The sequence below is a fragment of the Paramormyrops kingsleyae genome, chromosome 8 (assembly GCF_048594095.1).
Source record: "Paramormyrops kingsleyae isolate MSU_618 chromosome 8, PKINGS_0.4, whole genome shotgun sequence".
Classification (NCBI taxonomy): domain Eukaryota; kingdom Metazoa; phylum Chordata; class Actinopteri; order Osteoglossiformes; family Mormyridae; genus Paramormyrops; species Paramormyrops kingsleyae.
The window spans coordinates 27,665,248-27,674,255 of NC_132804.1; positions in this window are offsets into that span (position 1 = coordinate 27,665,248).

Here is a 9,008-nt window from a genome sequence, read left to right on the forward strand (position 1 = left end):
AAATAGACAATTCTGAGGAAATTTGAAAATTTCAGCTTGTTTCAAAACCATATTCTGACACTCTTATAATAGAAATAAATATGATCACTGCATACATATGGCTTAATATAAATGACAGGAAAGACTAAGAACTTTATCTAACATAGATAACTTTCTCAAATTTGATTAAAGCCAAATCATTTGAGTGAAAAGCTCTCAAAAGGGGGTCATTTCGTTATGTTTTGAATTTTTCACCATTTTCCAAGCCATGTAGGAAGAAAATGTTCAAGATACACCTGATCTGATTTACATTTTTGAATTCTGCAGAAAAAAAGTTAATCCTAGTCACAAAGTTTCAAAGCTGTAAACAAACTATAAACAAACAGGAAAAAAAACACTGAATAGCACCACAAAATAAAGCACAACCACAGGGACTAGAACTGGGGGATATTTTCCGTACATCGCTTAAATCATCTGAGATCAGATGCCTCATCTTGGATGAGTTAATGCTGGTAAAACTCATCTGGGATAAGTCGGTGTTTCAAAGGCAGATGTGTAGTAGATTAGTCTACTGTAGCTGGATCCATTCATCCGAGATGACTGTGCGCGCCCGAGCTGATTGAAAAGCCCATAGATGTTGAGTCTAGAAAACATAATCAGCAAGTCTTTGATGGCAAAAGCAGCCCAAACCAGAAAAGTTTGTAGGCGGAGCTGCACGTCTGTTATAGACGAACAAAACTACAGCTAAAAGTAGCCCTAGGGACCAAATTGTTTGTCTATTATAAGCGAGTGTTTGTTAATTTTATGTATATGAAATGTAGGAAATCTTTAACATTTATAAAACATTCCTTTTGAGGCTAAGAAGAAGAAGGCAGAGAAAACCTTTGGAAATTCTGAGTAATGAGAATATTAGTGTGATTTTTAAACTCTTTATAGAATTGTAATTTTATTGCGTATACATTACCTGCAATGGCATAAGCGCCTCTTTAATTGCCTGCACTCATAGGTGTCCGGGAAAAGCAATGAAAACCCGAAGAAAATATTTCAGGCCCAAACAGACTTTGCGAATTACCTGGCAAACTCGCCTACAGTATACAAAAAAGTGCCAAAATATCTCAAGGCGATGCACATTGTCTATGTGGCTGTGAGAGCCCAACGTCGCCTAGTTGGACTTCTACTATACGGAGCTAATAAATCTTTAAGATATAATATTCCATCTCGGCTGAAGCAGTATCTTTACAAAAGAATATCATCTGGCAACAAAAAAGGATCTAGGCCGATCGCGCAAAATCCTCTCAATTTGAAATTTCCTTCTTATTATTTGTGCACCGATTGCAATTCGTCGCTCATCCATGAATGGTGAAGCCATGACTGAACGGATTTCCATGCACGGACACTGATTAAGCGTGTGAGCTAATCCTTGTTTACACAGAACAAACCTGCTCCAAGCAGGTTTGAGGATTTGGATGTGCTGCTATGACAACACACCCAGCAAGAGTTTTGAAAAACCGACAGATCCAGGATCATGTCAAATCTTCAACAATTACATCCGGCTAAACAAGTAATCCACGTATGGGAAATACCCCCTAGGAGGGCCTAGGAACACAAACGGAACAGAATTAAACTGGACACAAATAGGATGAATAAAACTAAAACTCTAGAAAACAGAAAGCCAATAGACAGGAGGCTGGCCTCAAATCTATGACTGTAGGGTTACAGCCTTTGTACTGCATGCTCAACCCACTGAGCTATGCGACGGCCCAGGCAAGAAGGAAAACACACTAGGTACTAGTGCAATGACAGGGGGAACAGGATGGCTAGCAACACCTGCTGGCCAAACAGGGACCGAACACATAGCACAGGGATGGATGGGCACAGGGATAGATTATACTGATTAGTATTAATACTGATTTAGATCATTATATATGAATGTTTTGATGATAATTTAGTCTTTTGATTTGAATAGTTGTTTTATGTTTTTGCCATATTTTATAACTTCAATTCACACTTGTAACTGGTCAAATCCCTGACCAGCAAGGTACCATCCCCAAGCACTGCTCCCTGGGCGCTGAATTAGCTGCCCCCTGCTATGTCATGATGTCACATATGGGTTAAATGCAGAGGACACGTTTCGTTGTTGTGCACTGTGTGCTGTGGTGTGCCAACAATGACAACTAATTCTAAAAACAAACAGCAGTAATGTAGGAGTGGCAGTTTTTACACTGCAGTGTAAACAGATGCTGGTCAATGTATTGGTCACAAAAATTTCTTTTGATTATGCTTATTATTTGTATCAGACCAACAGGAACAAAATACCTGAAAACCATGGTCTTCACCTTGCTGCTTTATCCCATGTCGTTTTAAAAGAGCATTAATTTGCTTCATTTTAATGCCAAACATTGTTTTGTTTTTCTCTTGGGATTACTGGGTCTGTTGTTCCTTGTATTCCTGATTTTCCCCCACTTCCAGCACCAATGCAGATTCAGCAAAAATGTTGTTTATTGTAATTCGCTGAGATTTACACACAATGTTCACTTGCTGAGGTGGCCGGGGATGCATTTGACCACATATCTTTTATAGTGTAAATGATAATGTGTCCTGATGCATCCCTAACAAGGATGACATAAGACAAGACATCAATGTATGATATGGTGGTTGTTTTGGTGACAGCGTGCCACTGCTCGACAAAATGGAGAGGAACATTGATGTATGTGGTTGAAGTGTAAGTGAAACCAGATGCCTAATTTCCATTTGGGCAGAAGATTCAGTCCAAAGAAAACTAAACGACTCCTAACATAACTGGGCATTTTTGTTTTCTTAGCTAGCCCGCGCTAAACAAATCTGGAGCTTGTATGGTGACAGAGACTTACGTAATATCTGTATTTGGGGCCATTTGACTATCTAGAAGTGACACAGAAACTTGGAGACATATAACAGATCCTTAGAGATGCATGATAGCCAAAGGTGTAAATGGCTTTGTGTCTCGACTATCCACTATCATATTACATTTGTAACCAGCATTATAAACTACTGATATTTGACAAACTTGGTCTCTAACAGAAAGGCTTGTAATAGGAGTCAAATGGTGTAACCAGTTACACCATTTGACATTTCAGTTTAAAATCAAATTTGACAGATATTATCATGGACACTTATGTAAGCACATGGCTTTGGTGTGAATGTTCCAAACACAAAGTAAATACTCATTTTCAAAGTCCTGATTAAATTTCCTGAGGGGTCATACCATTTAACATATAATAAACACAGTAAAACTAAGCATACATGACCATACCCTAAAAAATGTCAAATTACCTGATATTTTAAAGAGAGTTACTAACCTTGGCATACAGCAGTCAGGGTCATCACTCATCAGGGGATTGTTTCTGTGATATTATTTCCCGTCAGATGGATTTCTTGCACAATATGAACAAAATGGCTTCTTGACACTAAAGGAAGTTGACCTGACAAAAGAGAAATCCCCAAATTAATTATAATATTCAGAACAACAGTTTTCCATTACTTTTATTTTGTTACTTCTAATAATTTATGTAACATTATGAGAAAGTAGTTGATAGGGTGGTTTATTGAGAGTTTCACCTTTTTAAAGCAAGTTTACTTATTTGGTACCAATTTTTACATTCACATTAACATTTTAGTCATATCACATTAACATTTGTGCCATCACCCCCCAGATATTTTCCCCAGAAAGTTTCCAGAAATTTTAGACTAGGTCCTCAAAAAAGAATAGATGGAAGTACTTTATAAGTTTATTTTCAAAATGTAATGCCTTTAAATTTAACTAAACCAAACATACGTATTTGTCAGTGTTATGTAGTGGAAATACATCTGGTAAAGTGGAAATAAGTCATGCAGGAACAGGTAGCTCATCATCAAAATACAAAAGCCGAAGGTCTGGGGATATTTGGATAATTCTACTTTGACATGACTAATCTAACCTGCACTGGGAAATTTCTACAGAATTCAAAGGTTCAAACTGAACTTCCCAAATGTATTGCTGTAGGGTTGACTTGTTTTCATAAGTAAAGACATTTTATGTAAATTCCTAGCAAAATCTAGAAAATACCAAATTAAGTACAGTGGTACCTCGGTTCTCGAACTTAATCCGTTCCGGACTCTGGATCGAATCCTAAAAAGTTCGAGTTCTGATCAAATTTTTCCCATAAGAAATAATGGAAAACCAATTAATTGGTTTCCGGCCCCTCAAAATTACACCTAAATACGTTTTTTTTTTTTTTTTTTAGCATTTAAACACAAAATGAACAGGATAAAACAAGAGCAGCATTTTTTTCTTAATGGCTTCCAAAACGATAAAGATCTTATCCCAACATTACCGCTGTCCTGCCCCTATCATCTGCTCCTTCCATGTGCCACGCCCCCTCGTTAACCTCATGTGGGATCCCCATGTGATCAGCTGTTTCTGGTTCTTGTCATTAGTCCTCGGTATTAAGTCCGTGTTTCAGTTTGTTTCCCCTGTCCGGTCATTGGGTGCGTTCGACTTGCTTACAGCACTGGCTTAAAGCAACGCATTCTGATCCTGATGCAATGCATTACGGTTAGATGCATTGCGACCTCTCACCCGGCTGCACAAACTGGAACCGCCTCCGTGACGACACACCTTTGCCCTTATTGACTGAAGAGTTTAGTTACACGCATGACGTTTGTATCCCAGGCAGTTCCGATGCATAATCTGCTATTTCTCCCGAATATCACGTAAAGCAGTGAGAACTGGTTTTCAGTTAATTTACCTGGTAAAATAAAGTTTAAATAAATGACATAAATGCTCTAATAGTACACGTAAGTTAGTGGTTTATTTATTGTTAGTTACTGTAATGTTGCGTTGCTTTATTTGGCTAATCGTCCAGTCTGTGAAGAAGGCATTCAAGTAAAAATTGCATTGTAGTATGACTCATTTCCTGGCGCGTACAATTTATATTAGGTCAGCGTTCACGGTTCGACTTCTGATATTCTGATCGAGTTCTAGGTCAAACGGGTTTGTTCTAGTTCTAGTGAGTTCGAGAACCGAGGTACCACTGTATTCAGAGAAGATAAAGGAAAGGAGGGATCTGTTTGAACAGGAACCTAAGAATTCCACTTTAACGATTAAATCCACTGGCTGAGTGAAAACAAATGTTTCTCTGGGTGAAAATTAAATTAGAAAAATACTGTTTATATATGCACATCTCATGGCTCACAATGGAAATACTGAGCCAGATATACAGTGTTGTGTGTACATAATTTCTCTGAGGATGCAGGACATCACATAAAGAAAATGAAAATAATTATTGAGTGGAACACCCACTGAAGTGTATTAACCTACTGCAGAATGGGCTATGATCTGGTTTCTACTGTTGATTGTCTATTACTTTCTGAAATGCACACCCCAAAGCAGCTGTGCAGTTCTTCCCCGTGCAATGTGAGATAGAAATTAGTATATCTCTGGCTGGAGAAACTACACTATATTACCAAAAGTATTGGGACACCCCAATAAATCATTGAATTCAGGTGTTCCAATCACTTCCATAGCCACAGGTATATAAAGTCAAGCACCTAGGCATGCAGACTGCTTCTACAAACATTTGCGAAAGAATGAGTCGCTCTCAGGAGCTCAGTGAACCGTGATAGGGTGCCACCTATAAGCCCTTTCATGAAATTTCCTTCGCTACTAAATATTCCACAGTCAACTGATAGTGGTAGCAATTGGGAACAACAGTGATCACAGAGTGGGGACAACGCATACTGAGGCGCACAGTGTGCAAAAGTCCCCAACTGTCTGCAGAGTCAATAGCTACAGACCTCCAAACTTCATGTGGCCTTCAGATTAGCTCAAGAGTAGTGCGTAGAGAACTTCATGGAATGTGTTTCCATGGCCGATCAGTGCCTGAACACACAAAGATTCCCATAAACACACTCCTATATCTTGTGGACAGCCTTCCCAGATGAGCTGAAGCTTTTACAGCTGCAAAGGATGGGCCAACTCCATATTAAAGCCTATGTATTAAGAATGGGATGTCATTAAAGTTCATGTGTGTGTAAAGGCAGGTGTCCCAATACTTTTGCCAATGTAGTGTTTATAGGACTACTGGTTCTCTGGTTATTACAGAATTGAGAATGATATTAAGTCTGGACAATGATGATAGGTGAACTTTGTATTGGCATGCTTGAATAATTACTACCCCCCCCCCCCCCAGGCATTTTTATTATACAGTTTATAAAAGAACGCTGTACCTGTATTTCCAATAGTTAGGGAGGGTACTTTTCTGTATCATGGCAACCAACATGTCTTGATCCTATAGAGGCCCTGATGCAAGAAAAAGGACCTGGAAAATCTTGCAGAAATATCAATGAAAAACAGGTATGACATGCATTAGTCACACGAATCTATTCAGTTCTTAGTGTAACTATGAAAATGCCCTTGGACAAAAGTCTAAGCTTAGGGCCAGCCTGTGTGTCAGATAGGGGGCAGGGGTCACAAAGGAACAGCCTGCAGACCCCACCTTCCCACCTGCCCCCCCCCCCACCCCCAAGAGAAATGAGACTGAACTCCAAAGGAATCACTGACATACAGTATGTACACCCACAAGAAACAAGCAACCTACGGTAAAAAAAGACTAAAATACACAAGCAGAAGTGTTCCATTAAAGGTACTTGTGGGTTCCCCTCCTGTCCATCTACTGAGCATGCTCATTTAGCCCCCCCAACAAGCAGCTGTGTAGCAGTGTAAATGTCTGGGCACCCATGTCCAAAGCGTTGTATTGTCAGCAATCCTGTACCACTCAGCTACTGTGTTTTAAAATGTAATATATGTACCCCAAATTCTCCTGTTTTGTATTGGCATGTCGTGCACCAGATCAGTCATACATATCGGGGTATTCTTGGTTACACTAGCTGGATTATATACCCTCTATACACACACATATGTGCGTTAGACCAGGATAAACCTTTTCAAATTTCTGTGCTGAGGTTGTATGCAACTGAGGTTACAAAAATGCTTTACTGCATTAAATGACAGCTTTTAAGCTCCATAAATGCCAGAGAATAAGAGGCAAAGATGGTTGCTTAGTAATTTCAAATAAAATCGCTCTGTAGCTGTGGTGGCCTTGGCTGCTTTGAGGGCCTCGAGTTATCTCCAGAGTAAATTTTCACATCAAAAATGTTGCTAAGATGCAGTATTTTCTTATCCTGTAGATTTATGTTAAGCTGCGTGTATCCTGTCCTATACGTCTGGCCTGACTCGCCCAAATGGTGAACTATTTGTGATGATTACAGCAATGTGCTGCATCGAAGTTGGTATTTAGTGCATGAAATGAAATATTCATAAGTAGAAAATATACAGGACTGTCACAGAAAATTAGAATATTGTGATAAAGTTCTTTATTGTCCGTAATGCAATTAAAAAAACAAAAATGTCATACATTCTGGATTCATTACACATCAACTGAAATATTGCAAGCCTTTTATTGTTTTAATAGTGCTGATTATGCCATACAGCTTAGGAAAACTCAAAAATCCTATGTCAAAAAATTAGAATATCATGAAAAACTATACTAGCAGGCTATTTAACTAATCACTTGAATCGTCTAATTAACTCGAAACACCTGCAAGGGTTTCCCTGAGCCTTTAAAAACAGTCAGCTTGGTTCAGTAAACTAAATCACAAGTATGGGGAAGACTGCTGACCTGACTGCTGTCCAGAGGACCATCATTGACACTCTCCATCAGGAGGGTAAGACACAAAAAGAAATCTCCAAAAGAGCAGGCTGTTCACAGAGTGCAGTTTCAAAGCACATTCACAAAAAGTCTGTTGGAAGGAAGAAATGTGGCAGGAAACGCTGCACAACCAAGAGAGAGGACCGCAGACTTAACAGCATTGTGAAGAAGAGCCGCTTCCAGAATTTGGGTGAGCTTCAAAGACAGTGGACTGAAGCCGGAGTTCAGGTATCAAAAGCCACTGTTCACAGACGTGTCCGGGAAATGGGCTACAATAGCCGTATTCCCATGGTCAAGCCACTCCTGAACTCAAGACAACGGAAGAAGCGTCTGACCTGGGCTATGGAAAAGAAGCACTGGACAGTTGCAGAGTGGTCCAGAGTCCTGTTTTCAGATGAAAGCAAGTTTTGTATTTCATTTGGAAGTCAAGGCGCTAGAGTCTGGAGGAAGGCTGGAGAGGAGCAAAATCCAAGTTGCTTGAAATCCAGTGTGAAGTTCCCACAGTCAGCAATGGTTTGGGGAGCTGTGTCAGCTGCTGGTGTTGGTCCGTTGTGTTTCATCAAGTCCAGAGTCAATGCAGCTGTGTACCAAGAGATTTTGGAGCACTACATGCTTCCATCTGTTGAACAGCTCTATGGAGATAATGATTTCATTTTCCAGCATGATCTGGCACCTGCCCACAGTGCCAAAACCACCAGTAACTGGTGTATTGACCATGGCATCACTGTCCTCGATTGGCCTGCCAACTCCCCTGACCTGAACCCTATAGAGAATTTGTGGGGTATTGTGAAGAGGAAGCTGAAACACACCAGACCCAATAATGCAGTTGAGCTAAAGGCCGCTATTGAAGCATCCTGGGCATCCATAACACATCAGCAATGCCACAGGTTGATTGCCTCCATGCCACGCCGAATTGATGCAGTAATCCGTGCAAAAGGATTCCCATCCAAGTACTGAGTGCATTAATTGACATTTTCAAATGTTTGATTTTGTTTTGCTGTTACAAATCTTATTTTTTTACTTGGACTGAGGAAATATTCTAATTTTCTGAGATGGGATTTTTGAGTTTTCCTAAGCTGTATGGCATAATCAGCACTATTAAAACAATAAAAGGCTTGCAATATTTCAGTTGATGTGTAATGAATCCAGAATGTATGACATTTTTGTTTTTTTAATTGCATTACAGACAATAAAGAACTTTATCACAATATTCTAATTTTCTGTGACAGTCCTGTACATGGGGGTAACATTACTATGGAAGGACATTGGCATACAAACTATCTACCTATCTATCTATCTATC